The 13,730-nt window shown below is 41.0% G+C and overlaps 1 protein-coding gene across 5 annotated transcripts in view; it reads left to right on the forward strand.

The window, feature by feature from the left end:
- Positions 1–13,730, forward strand: part of kif1b (kinesin family member 1B) — a 62,700-nt gene that overhangs the window by 1,643 nt on the left and 47,327 nt on the right. The gene's annotated exons all lie outside the window — the stretch shown is intronic.

A 13,730-nucleotide genomic window follows, 5' to 3' on the forward strand; every position in this document is an offset into this window, starting at 1 on the left:
GTGCCCTCTGGCATGCACACGAGGACACATACACAAAACCAAACACCATGTCTTGAATCTATGCAGGCCTGTCTGCTAAGGGAAATTTGGTATACCATGCACACATGCTCCTGCATGGCCTTCCTTCAGGGCTCTTAGCAGACAACAGTAGAATGAGCAAACTGAATAGTGGACGGTTGGGGACAAACAGCCTAGAGAGAATAAAAGGCTTACAGAGTGAAATTCCTCCTCCTCTGAAGGAGCCAGCATGCCTTAGGAATCTCTGTGTGAGAAACGCTGAGTTGGTTCATACTGGGAGACCCAGGGGTCGCCCCATAGCCTGGCCCACTCATACCTTCAATTCATCAAGGCTTTATCATACAGTTGGTGTTTTAGAATAGATATGTCTGTTACTTTGTATTATTATGTTATCTCTTAGTGCACACACACAGTTTGTGTATTAAGTGTTATGGCCAGAAGTTAATCATATACAAGATGTGCTGCTTTTTATTTTGCTGTAAATTTCACAAAACAAATGAAACAGTCGGGTTAAAGTTATGAAGGCCTGCCGACATTAAAGACAATTTGACTTAATTTCTCATATGTTGCAGTTGTTAGCAGATTTATCTCCCCGTATTATCACTTGATATGCTTCCCAAGCTTTAGTTTTATATTGAGGCTCAGCAGCCAGTCATTTTTGGCTTTTACACATGTACAGTATGTGTAAAAATAGGGCAGCAAAATGACTGAATTAATTACAATTTAATTGCCAATGGAAATACGGATGCACTCAAATATATACACTACAATTTTATTTTATTTATGTAAATATGTGTCCTTGCAAAAAGTGCTAAATGTAATCATTTAATAATTATGCACTTTGAATGAATCATTGCATAGATTGTAAATCTGTAATGATGCCCTGCATCACTCCTGTAATTGTGGAATCTATGAGAACATATGAAACAGCAGAGCAAGAGGAGAATACCTGAATGTGGTTTGTCGTCTTGTGATTCAAGCTGCTTAATTGTAACTGTGAGTCATCCGGTATTGTGAATAGTGCTAGCTGCCTCCTTACTCATGGTTGTGCTGTAAGTCCCCTTTCAGCTGGCAGATGAACACAATCTCCCTGACAAGGAAACATTTAATGACCCTGTAACAAGACAGCATGTGACGGCAGAAACCTGTTCTTCCAGTAGGCTCCCTGTTTTGCCTTGAGTTTTGTCTGTCAGTTTTACCAGCTTCATTTGACTTAAGCTTTTATGAATCTTTCATAACATCAAGTGTCCCTACCAGTTATGCCCTTTATCTCTCACACTCTACCAAAGAGAAGCTTTGTGTCAAATCCCCAGTACTTTTATTCTATATCCTTGGGTTTTCATTATGCCAATGTCACTCGGAGGTGCTGGAGGGTGACTCGTGGTTTGTAGCAGAACTGCAGTGGAATATGCAGTGTTTTTTGGGGGGGTAGTGAGTGAGTGAGTGAGTGTGTGAGCAAGGGAGAGGAGGAGGCTGCAGTACTGCTTACTCTACCTTCTATCACATGGCCAGATTGCAGAGCGGAAAGGGAGGCTGGCAGGCGGCCATACTCTCCCTTCATCAGGACTTCATTGCAGATGGTATGCTGAGAATGCTGTCTTATTAGGATGCTGAACGGTTGAACAGTACCTAGCGGCTCAAACATGCACAGGTTCATACATGTGGTTGAGATTATTTGACATGCAGCGTGAAAATCAGACCTTTCTGTAGTTGTGGTTCACTGGATTTCCTCAAACTTTCTGTCTACCAAAGTCAGCCTACTTAGAATTTTTAGTCTATTCCCAGTTTGTTTGGGAGGTGGTCGAGGTTTCCACAATGTTTTAATGGATGGTCACACTTGATTGATGATTTTTTTTAATTTTTTATTTAAATGATTACAGTATGTAATGGTCAATTTCATAACATTTCTTGTTTTCTTTCACACATTGATATAATTGGTTTTCATGACTACCAGATTTGTGTAATTTCCTAAATCATTCTGTTATAAAATAAAAGACATTATCCAAAAAGAGATGGACCTGTTTATTGCCCCTATCAAAAGGCAGTGTATCTATGACTCACCACAACCTCATGTTCTGGCTTTTGAGTATCAAATACTCTCCAATAGACTTGAAAGGTGGCTGTAAAATGTATGTAGTGTGCATGCTTTTTACTTAGCTAAAATTAATATCAATGGATTCCCATTTTGACCATTTTTCACAGCAGGAAAGTATTGTATACAGCATGCATCCACAGAAACTTCTCAAACCACCACTGCAGGATAATCCACTTGTCAGTAGTGTTCTCGAAAATTCCGTGCTCAGTATGTCACAGTGCCTTAAGACTCAACAGTGCAATAGTGCTAGCTAACAGATACCTATGTATTTCTATTATTTAATGGTGTGTTTGGGGATGGCTGAGAGCTGTCTCACAGTAATGGGATGTTTTATGGAGTTTTGCTTGGTCAGCTTGTAGGTGTTTGGCAGATGTGTGGACGAGGCTGTGACACTCCCCTTATTGTTGTGACTCACTCAAGGGCATATGTGCCGGTCTGTGTCAACAGCACAGAGAAAGAGAGTGCTTGGGGGCAAGGGCAGGATATGCTCTCTCTGTCTCTCTCCTTCCCTCCCTCCCTCCCTCCCTCCCTCCCTCCCTCTCTGGAGGGTTGTCAAGGATAGGGTGCAGGCAGAGGGGCAGCAAATTGATTATCCAGTGTGCAGGAAATGTGTCCGAGGCCTCTGCAGGCAGGCTGGAAACAAGTAAAGGCCTCTTTCAGCAGAAGCTCTTAAACATACCAGAGCTAATGTAATTATTAAGGGGTGACGCGATGTTAGTGTTGATGGTGCTCCAAATGTTGAATAACGTCAGGACAACCAAGCCTGCCTTCATTGGGGCTCTGATGTGTTCTTCACATCGGTCTCTGTCTTGTTATGTAACCCGTGTGTTATGTTCTCCCAGCCGGTGAGCAGCTTCTCATGAACGTATGGCCAAACATAGTCAATAGATCTCGCACATTGCAAAAGAGAAACAGATCCTCTGATATGTTCCATTACATTGACTTTAGTGTAACAAACCTGCGTTCAGATTCCCGCATGATCAATTTTTCACATTATGGAAGATAAATGCCTTTTTATTAAAAGATCAAGCCTAATCCACGTTTACATGAACCGAATGGATGTTACACAATGTCATCACTGGAGCTAAAAGTAAACTAATTGACAAATTGATAGAACAAACAGAAGGTCACCGTATCAATTAAACCTTCACTTTTCAGATACAATTTTGCTGAGTGTCCTCTCAGTATGTGCTAAGTGGATGGTGACCTTACAAAAACCCTGCAGGGAGGAATTGGCTCAGCCAATAGTGTCAGTTACGCATAAGAGGAGGCTATCACCACAGCAGAAATGAAAATGAGCCCATATCATATGAATGAATCGTGGTCATTGAGGAGAGAGCTGGCAGGACAAGTGGGGAGTAAGATGGGGAGCATGGCTTTGGTTGAGGGATGGTCATCCTGCCGATGAACCCTTTGCAGACAGCGCCGATTGACCTGATTAGGACCAGTAATCCGCAGGTTTGCTTCAGGTCGCCACGCCCTGCTGACGTAATCCCGTTGACCTGTAGGTGTACAGTACCTACACACACCCACTCAGGGTGTTACATTCCTCATCGCCTCATGCTGAGATTGTTTTGGAACGACATACATGTATCCACATGCACTAGTTACACATTGCAGACTGACCTCCTAATGAGGAGGGAGGACAGGCAGATGTCTGTGTCTGTGATCCGCTCATGCTGTGTCACAGGACTTTTAGGCCAGAGGCGCAAATGCGTGGAATGTTGTGCAGCTCAGCCAGTTTCCAGTACACCTACTTTTAACAGCTGCTGTAACACCTACCGACAACAGAAAGTGACATACACTGGAAATTTTGGTTTTGTTTTTTTACACATTTTAAATTATTTGGTCTTTAACCTCTGATTTGATATTGAGTGCATGTGGAAGTTCTGTGATACTTTTTCATAATAATAATCAAGAAGACACAATAATCTTCAGAGTCAGAGTGGGAGGAATTGTATCTCATGCACCAATCATCACTGTCATATCCTCTGTGGTTGTCTGCTATGCTGGGTAGTCAAGACAACAGCAACCTTTTTCTTCTGTTACAAAAACATCTTGAATGAATGAATGAATGAATGAATGAATAAAAGCCTCTCACTTTATCTATTTTTGTTTTTCATAACATCATGTGCTCTAGTTTACTTTGGCTCATGACGTTCTGCCTTTTATTTCTGCCCTGATACCCCCAAGCAACTATCTGAGATTGGGTCTCAGTGTTGAAAGTTGTTGTGAGGCTGAGGTTTGGCGGTTATTGAAAGTGAATTGTATACAGTTGTTAGGTTTGGATAAGGGTTCATGTAGACTGTCTTGGTCAAGGTGTGTGTCTGGATGGAATGTCAGGGTTTTTATGATGACTACTGTAGATCTTCTTATCAGAGTTTTTCTTCCTCCTCTGAAAATGAGACATGCATAAAGTCTGCATTAAGATTTGCAGTTGGTGAAATTATATCCATGCAATCAGCTCATTGGTTTTATCTGTATTGAGCTGTAAAATCAAATTTTGTCATAACTAATTAAATGGCAACATTAAATATGGCACAGAGTCATGTTGGCCTTTACCACTGGTATTGAATCCTTTTTCATTAATTAAATTAATTAAAAGTGTTTTGAAATGAATGAGAAACCACAACGTGGCATTGCATGTTAAGGGATAGGCTGAATGTTGGAATGTCCTTAATGTTGCAGAGGTCAGAAGGGATAAGTGAAAGATGCTTTCTCTCACTAAATTGTGGTTTCAGCTTTGTAGCAGACCAAGCCACTTGTGGTTTTCACTCCACAACCTATGTTGACTTTTCACAACCTACTAAACTACTTTTTTGCTTTAGTTTTCAGCTTGTGCCTATATTTAAACATAGGAGTCTTGACACCTCTTTGCTTTAGTGCTGCAGCGATTTTACTTGTCACACTGCAAAAGCTGTTGTGTTAAGAGTGTTGTATTTATCCCAAATTGGGGCCTTCAAATCAATAGAAACATATTTTTTTGCAGCTATCAAAACATCTAAACACATCAGACATACTATAAAACTTCATAAAGAAAAACTTCACAGTGATGATGTCACCCTGAGGCTGTATAACTGGTGAATGTTTTGCCATTTTTCACCTGTAAACATCATAGGGCCTCAGAATCAGCTGTATATGTCTTTAAACGAAAGGTATTGTTAGTGATGAAAAGCAGTATATCTAGAGGACCACTGAATCTCATGAGATTTGGTTTGTCACATTATATGCTTATATAGAATAAAGAGATCTTCTGTCAGATCTTTGGCCCAATTGGTTTCTTTGTAAAGGATCTAACATAGCATACTCCCTACAGTGATGAATGTACCCTAGTCGGTCAATACTCACCTTACATAAATCACTTTTTTTCACTTCATTTACCTCCATTGTTTTTTAGCCCCCTTTCCATTCCAGCCTGTGATGGGGTTGAGTGGAAACCGTGGGAGCTTTTTGCAGAAAATGTGAGGCAATGGGATATCAGAGGGGAGAATGGGACGGGAGCTGACTCGAGGGGGGGAGGGGTGATGTAAACGCAGCCATAGCAGCAGAGACAGCGAAAGTCGTGCACGAGCACTATTCACGTGTAGGACAGCGTGAGGCAGCAATCGCATACAGTTGCCCAGCTAGACAGATGGTGATGCTGATTTCATTCATATTGGTGGAGGTTAAGAAATAGTATTCATGCAGTTGAGCTAAAACTAAAGAAAAGGCAATTCTATCATATTTGCATCTGTCATTGTCTTGTAGTTTGTGCCTATGCTGCAAGAAATGTCTGGCCTTTTCATCTCATTATTTTTTTTATAAAAACATCCACCAATGGCATCAGATTATTTTCTAAATTTACAGTGCTTCTAGAGGCAAATGTCAATAGAAACACAGGGAGGGCAAATCATAATCTTAATATCTTAATAACCGATGACCAGAAATGCAGAAAGTTACTCATGATAATACATAATATGTTAAATATGTTTGGGTGATATTTTTTCTCAACGTAGAACCCTTCAGAAAAACAAAAATATATTGTTCCAACATATTTATGCTCATAGGGAGGTGTTTTCCTAGGGGGCTCTGCTTCGATTGGCTGCTGGCATCCAGACACATCCATTAATGTCAGTGATATTACCAGAGATAAAAGGCCAACCACCCACCTGCCCTCACATGACAAGGTGGAACAACATAATGCTGTATTAGTCTGATGATGTGCAGTTCAGCCAAATCCCAATATGTGTCCCAGTTTTACAGCAGCGTGTGCACAAGGTAATAAAAAGTGGGGAAATAAAGAAAGTAGTTGAGCAATAAGGTGAGAGATGCAAACCTGCACCGGCCACATGGTAAAGAGGGTTGCTGTATATTGCCTGATTTCCTTTTTAGAGGAGGATCCTATATGCTTTGTTCAATTGAATCTGACTTTCTAACTGATAGTCATGCTCATTAGCTATGAAAATCAGATTGTGCTCACAGCAGCCCACATCCATCATCATTCATCCCGGACTTACTGATGCAATCAGGGGATGGTATGTTTGTTTTAAAGTTATGGCAATTCTGGCTGGCTCCTCTTACCTACTCTTTGGTTCATTGCCTGAGTTAAGTGAAATGGCTGAACTTTCCCACATTCAAGAGAGTGAATGTGTTTTTTAGTTTTTGTGCCCTGGCCGACACAGCTCTTGTTCCAGACTATATTGTTGGGTTTCCTCCCACAGTCTGAGGGCTGAATTCAGAGGCAAACTGGAGAGCTTTGCAGTCCAGGCACGGGTAGCTTGGTGGTGCGCATGATGTTCACTTTGTATTATTCGCTTGGCAGTATATTCATTTTGAAACCTTCATTAATAAGATGGGAATCTGTCTGTCCTTCAAATTGGATGGCTATGTGAATTCTCTGCTGCTCCAAAATGGAGCTGTCTCATGCTGCTGTTCGAATACAGTGACGCTAATAGAGATCAGTAGAATACACACATACACATAAATACATGCACACACAGATAAAAAGTTTCACCCGTCATTTCCGTCCTCCACAGAGAAGAGCTGGATAAAAGGGGTTAGTCATCTGACATTAGCTTAAGGCATCACTTAGTGCTCTTTTTTTTTTTTTTTTTTTTGATTAACAATTTTTTGTAAAAACATACAATTTGCAACATGAACATCCCGCTTAGGACTGACCCATCTCCCATAACAAATAAGCTTGGGCTGAATGAAATCTGGGTCCCTGCAATCCGACATAGATTCTCAAGTATCCCGGTCATGTATCCTGGACCTTGTCACACATCACATCCGCATAAAGCACAAGTTTGAGCTCTACACCTCCTACCATAACACCTGGGAAGATAGTCTCCCCCCTTTTAAAGGACAATTCCGGCACAAAATGAACCTAGGAGTTAATAACCTATGTGTACCAAGTCAAACATTCTCTGGGACATGTTTTCATGCTAATCAAATGTGTCTCTAGCTTTAAACAAGCTACCGCAAATGGGTGGTTAGCTGCTAAGGCTACCTATCGGGGCAGATGGTAAATCGCTATTTTATACCACTAACAAGGCTCAAAATAGCACCACACTTCAACGGTAGCATAATGATGGTCCCTACATGTAAACCGAAGCATTGAGAACTTTGTAAGTGTACAGACAGTTTTTTAAAAAGATTATTAAGACCGTACCGTTCATGTATATATGCGGGCGCCATCTTGGGAAAACAGTCATGAGCAGTCGAACGACGAACACCGTGCAACCAGTAACCAGTAACATAGCTCAAACGCAGTTCGTGATTCGACTGCTCATGACTGTTTTCCAAGATGGCATCCGCATGTTCTCTTAATACATCCATGATGTAAACATGAACACTACAGTCTTCTTCTCCTTTTAATAAACCCGGGGCTTTACACACAGGCAGGGCCCTCATTACCTCTTTAATTTCCTCTATTGTCAAATCCGAGTTCTCTTTGCTCTTCTGTTAGTTTGGGAAGCCCTAGTGGCTCATGAAGGAACACAATCCTTTAATAAGTAGAAGTAAAAAATGACCTATAGAGATCAGTGTCAAATTCTTTAAAAATCTTGTTAATATCTAAAGTTGCTGTAAAAACATCTCCAGAATTGTAGAAATAGTGGAAGCTGATTCCCTCTGTTTTATGCATCTAGCGAGTAATTTTCCTGCTTTGTCTCCCGATTTTCAAAAAAAGTTTTGTCTTGCCCTGAATAAATTGAATTCAACCTTCTGAGATAGAATATTATTATATTGGTATTTTAATTGAATCAGGTTTCTCAGGCCATCCTTAGACATTCTTTGCTTAATCTCTGTTTCAGCGTGATTAATAATGCGCCCCCTGATCACAGCCTTTAAAGGTGCTCTAAGTGATGTTGGGTGACGTTATTCTTGTTGACGTTCAAAGTATTTTCAAACAAAACGAGACTAGCTCGCCCTTCCCTCCTCCTCATCCCGTCCCCTCTCCCTCCCTTCCGTGCTTCAGCGAACTAACCCCCCAACACCCACCCCAAATTATTCTTGCCGGTTATTGGCTGAACGCTGGAACATTGTTTGTTATGTTTTTCTGGTCCAGGTTGGCCACTTTGTTTTTGATGGCGTTAGTGGACCCTGGGCTGTTTACAGAGACTTTTTTATTTTTTTTATTTTTTATAGTGTGTTCAGGGGACCGGCAGCTTGCTGATAGTGAGGAGAGGTTTGCTGTATGTGACAAAAAATGTGCAACATCGCTTAAAGTACCTTTTAAGGCCTCCCATGCCACCCCTGAAGACGACAGTGAGGACCAGTTGATCGCCAAGTAATCTTTTAGCTCAGACCTAAGCCATTCTATAGTTTCTGGCTCCTTTTCTAAATCTTTCACTTTTTCCCAGAGCATGTCGACCTCTCTCTTGCTAGAGGCAGGGTCATCCCGTCGACTGCCTCTAAACTCTTGACACAACTCTCAACCTCATTCATTCTGGTGACCTGGCCGGAGAGGATAGACTCCATCGAAACAATGGAACGGGGGATTTCCTTCAGACCTTCTAGCTCAGAGAAGATTTTCTCTAGTGCTGCGACTATTTTACCAATATCCACCGGCGACATGTCATTAGCCTGTTGCTTTTCTGCCACGTTCACAGCAGTGGCGCCACTTTGACTCTTTTCAGCCACGTCTCCACAACGGAGCATATGCTGCTTAATGTCTCCTCTGACTGCTAACTTTTTTTTTTTGATTTTGACATTTCTCATCCCGGCTGAGCAATATCTATGGTCAGTATCTTTTAAAAGGATAAATACAGCAGTGCGCTATACAGAGCTCGCCCTTCGCCCAACTAGTCCGCCATTAGGTCACGTGACACTCCCTCTTACTAGTGCTCATTCTCAATGTTTTTTGGCTTCACAGAACAAACAAATGATGCAACTTTAAATTTAAAGTTGGGCCTTGGAAAAAAGATGTGAGAGTTTAACAGATCGATGTCTCAGAGTTGTATTCGTGATGTCATGTTGCTTATATAAAGCCAGAGAGCATTTAAAGCAAGACTTCAGTCTCTGAGTGGAGGCTAGTTGAGGAAATCCAGGTCACTGCTCTGTTAAATGGGTGCCTGTTGTGAGCAGAGAATGGAAGGGGCTCTGTATTTCCCTTGTCTGCACAGCCTGGTCTGCTCTGTGTTCTACACATTGCCTGGATCATATGATAAGCTGTATGTTGTTTTGAGAAAAATCTGGGATACTGTTTAAACATGAGTCAGGGTTTAAAACAAATATTCTGTTTTGAATGAACCAATTAACATTATAATGTATAGTGTTTGTTTTTTTTTGTCATGGTTTTCACTTCTCTAGCAATTTAATAATTACAGTTTAGCCAGCAATGGCTAATATTTTGAAAGCTCTCTAGGACAGGTCTCTCATTTTAAAATCATAGATTGTTAGCATCAGCATCTGTCGTGGCAAAGAAGTTTCATTGTTCCAGTTGTAAGCTGATATTTTATGGCATCTTAATTATGTTAGTACTATTAATTCATTATTGTTATTACTTGAATGTTGACAACCAAAGTTGAGCTGAAAAGAAAAATGTGTTCCACATTTGTAATATAGATAAGATAAACTGTGGAAGGAATGCTTTATCTTGAATCTGTTTCAGTTTTTGTTTGTTAATGCAGAACATGCAGACCCACTTCCCTAAAAGTGAATTGTGAAAAAGTTGACACAGGCGAATTGTCAATACATTAAGTGCTAATTTTTAAACTGGAAAATAGCAGACATGACACAGGATGTGTTTGGAAAGACCCCCAACCTTTCGAGGCAGCACCTGTAAAATGGAGAATATCCTTCTTGGACCTGATCCAGCTAAAAACTCTAACTAAGGATCCTGTATCATTTTGTTATCTTTTAACATTGAGGTGCAAACAACAAATATGTTCATTACACAAGTTGGGGGATGTGTCCAGACTTTGGTTAGAGATACCAGGCATTTGGCATGTAATTTAGATGTTTACGGTTACTTGCTTTTGTTTACGGCTCTGATTTCATACCAGTTCTGTGTGCCTTGTGGGTTTAACCTGAGAGGCTGCCCTGATATCCCGCTCTCTTTGTCGTAGTTCTGTGTTTGTTTAGCTTCTGAATGGAGTCCTGCTGGCTTAGCATGTTTTCTCTGTCCGGTGGCTTCTAGAAGCTTCTCTTTAGTCTCTGTTATCCTGGCCTCAGTGAGTCTGCGTGAGCCGCTAATTTCAAAAGGCACTCACAGCCGTAGCTAGCTACCCGTGTCTGTGGGCTGGGAGCAATGTATGGTTTGGCTACGAGTGCGGCGGAAAGGTTGGGCGGCTGAAAATCTGTCCATTCCTTCCTGTCACTGACAGTCTGTCGGCATGTGAAGCACTAGCTGCCATCTGCTGCTGTATAAATAGACAGTAGTCAGAGCTAGAACAGCTGGCACATAGGCCAGGACTGCACCCTTTCCCACTGCTTTCTAGCTAGACAGGCAACCCCACCTTGAACCATTTTGATGTATTACTTTTTTTGGACTTTTTGGACACTTGATAGAAAGATGTCTGAACGAACCTCAGAGTTTCTGGTTATGAGACAAAACTCATTTGTGTGTTTACATGCACTATTAAGATCGCTGATATTTTCTGTTTTCCTAAATGCTAATAAAGCAAAAAACCAAACTAACCAAGTTGTCTTATTTGGGGTAAGGTATGGAGAGAAATCCTGTTAACAGATACAGTATATGTGCATAATAAGAATAAATGACCCACAACTCCCACAACACAACATTATTTGTCTTTTCACTGCTCTGTCAAAAAGGAAAGTCGCTGACCAGCGGCATTTTAAAAGTGGGCTTTTTCTTATTGCAGTGCATGCTTCCTGGCCAAATCAGATTTCATCAAATAACCTGGTTTCTTGGGTGCATATATACACAGTCCCTGACAGTTAATTTCAAATATGTCTAAAGTTGTTATGTTATTTTTTTTACAACAATATTAAAATATAAAGTTTTCAATGCAGTCTGTTTGCTTTTAATGTGCAGTTTACATTTCGCTAACTTCAGTCACTTCCAACGAAAATATTGAAAGTTTTTTTTCTAAATGTGGCAAACACATGGATTTGGGGGGTGGGGTGGGGGTAAGGCGGTGTGAAAAGGGTCATTGTAATTGAGGGGACTGGGCGCATAAAGCCTTGTCATAACAGATTACCTAATGTGTTTTGCAGGCTCTGTTGTCAATTGCAATACCCTGCATTCAATGCATTGTTCTGGTGTCTTCCTGTGCTTTTTTTCTCCCTCTCTCCCAGTAGGGAGAGAAAAATGACGTGATCAGCCTTCTGAGTAGAAACGGTGAATTTTGTTAGTAGGAACTCCTTGCCTTCCTTTATTGTTAAACCTATTACTCTGATATAGTGGCTTATCCAATGAAATGGCATTGCATGCTCTAATCATTAATATAAAGTTGTAGTTTGTTTGTTTGAATTAATGGAGGTGATGTGGATTCTGGTTTGAAGGGTTAGGTCTCCTGGATAGACAAACTTTATCTGCCTGCCTGAAAGGTTCCAGGTTTTTTTGGCAGGAGTACTCAACAGAGGAGTATTGAATTGCTGTATAGATATCTTTTAATTAAAGGCCACAAGGCATCTCCCTGGCCAGACGTAAAAGTGCACTGTATGTATGTAAAGGGGTAATCAAGATACCACATGTTTGTTTCTGTTTTGGAGATGTTGTACGTCCTGTGTTGTGGCTGCGACAAGCTCAGCTGTTTGTCAAATGAGCACAGCAATGCTCAGACACTACTTTTAGCCCTCAGCTTTGAGCTGCATCCAGTGACAACTCTGTCACCTGTGCTGCAGCCCTGGCAACCAAGCCATCACACACTCTCTTCCAAAGACACTGGATACAACATACAGAGCATTTCTGTGGCCCCATCCAGTCTTATATAAAAGTAAACAACCATATTAGCGTTACTGTGGCACTGCTCAAGCCATAGTCTCATGTCAACAGCTGCTTTGCTTCACCACTCATGCATAAACTATGACCCAGGTGTGCATTTGTAATGTTGTATGGCGATACACAGCATAAGAGCTGTGATGGTATTGATATTTCTCCTGACGTGGTGATAGGACGGGGGACACCACAGGTTAGCCAACATACATACAGTCCCGTATACAGTATTTCCCATACAACACCACACATTTGTTTGGCTTGTGGAACACTTGCAATGTAACCTCCCATGAGTAACTTTGGTCACTACCTGTGATGCTTTGCCATACAAGAGGAACAAGATGGCCAAATGTGCCTTGGTGACCTGTCGGAGGTTTTATTAATTGTTTATTAAACTGATAATAATCATTAGTTATTGTAGCCCTAATCTAAGTGCATTAAAGTGGTAGTCCTTTTTAGAGTGGCAGAACTTAATGAACTCCATTCAGAGATACTGTTTCTCTTTTACCTACAGCTCAGATGTCTCTTGGTGGGGGATCATGCTTAGTAATTTATAAAGAAGATTTTTTGGGGGGCATTTTTGGCCTTTATATTGACAGGAAAGCTGAAGACATGAAAGGGTAGAGAGAGGGAGAAATGAACCGCAGGTCGGAGTCGAACCCTGACCCGCTGCGTTGAGGAGTAAACCTCTACCAACTGAGCTATCCAGGAGCCCATGCTTAGAAATTAAAAAATAAAAGACGTTCCTTATTTTTATTATTTTTTAAAATGTAAAAATATATTTTTAAGTGGATTTTTGAGCCAAAAACGATCTGTGTTTTCAAATTTCTCCGGTTTAGGGGCTCTGAAACACCAGAGAAGGGGGGGGGGTGAATGAAAGGTGAATAGAGAGATTCCCCAATTTATAGTTAGATGAACTCATATTCTTCAGAAGTGAACAGTTACATCACATTGCTGGCCATATGCACACAGACCCCAGGGATGCTATTAAAATTCCTCAGTCTTGCTGAAAGAAGCACACATTATAATTACAATTCTGCACAGATATTATTTCCCTGAATGCCTGGGTTCTCTTAGCAACTCACCCATTTCCTTTCCTTTTTTATATTTTACACATGCATTTATTTAATGCCCTAATCACCTTCCTGTGGTCACTGCCAGGTATCGTTTAGCTTGAACTAACAGCTAGCAGGTCGTTAGAGGGTTACTGTAAGGGAGAGGCCGATATGTTCAGCC

The sequence above is a fragment of the Perca flavescens genome, chromosome 7 (genome assembly GCF_004354835.1).
Source record: "Perca flavescens isolate YP-PL-M2 chromosome 7, PFLA_1.0, whole genome shotgun sequence".
In the NCBI taxonomy this organism is placed as follows: Eukaryota; Metazoa; Chordata; class Actinopteri; order Perciformes; family Percidae; genus Perca; species Perca flavescens.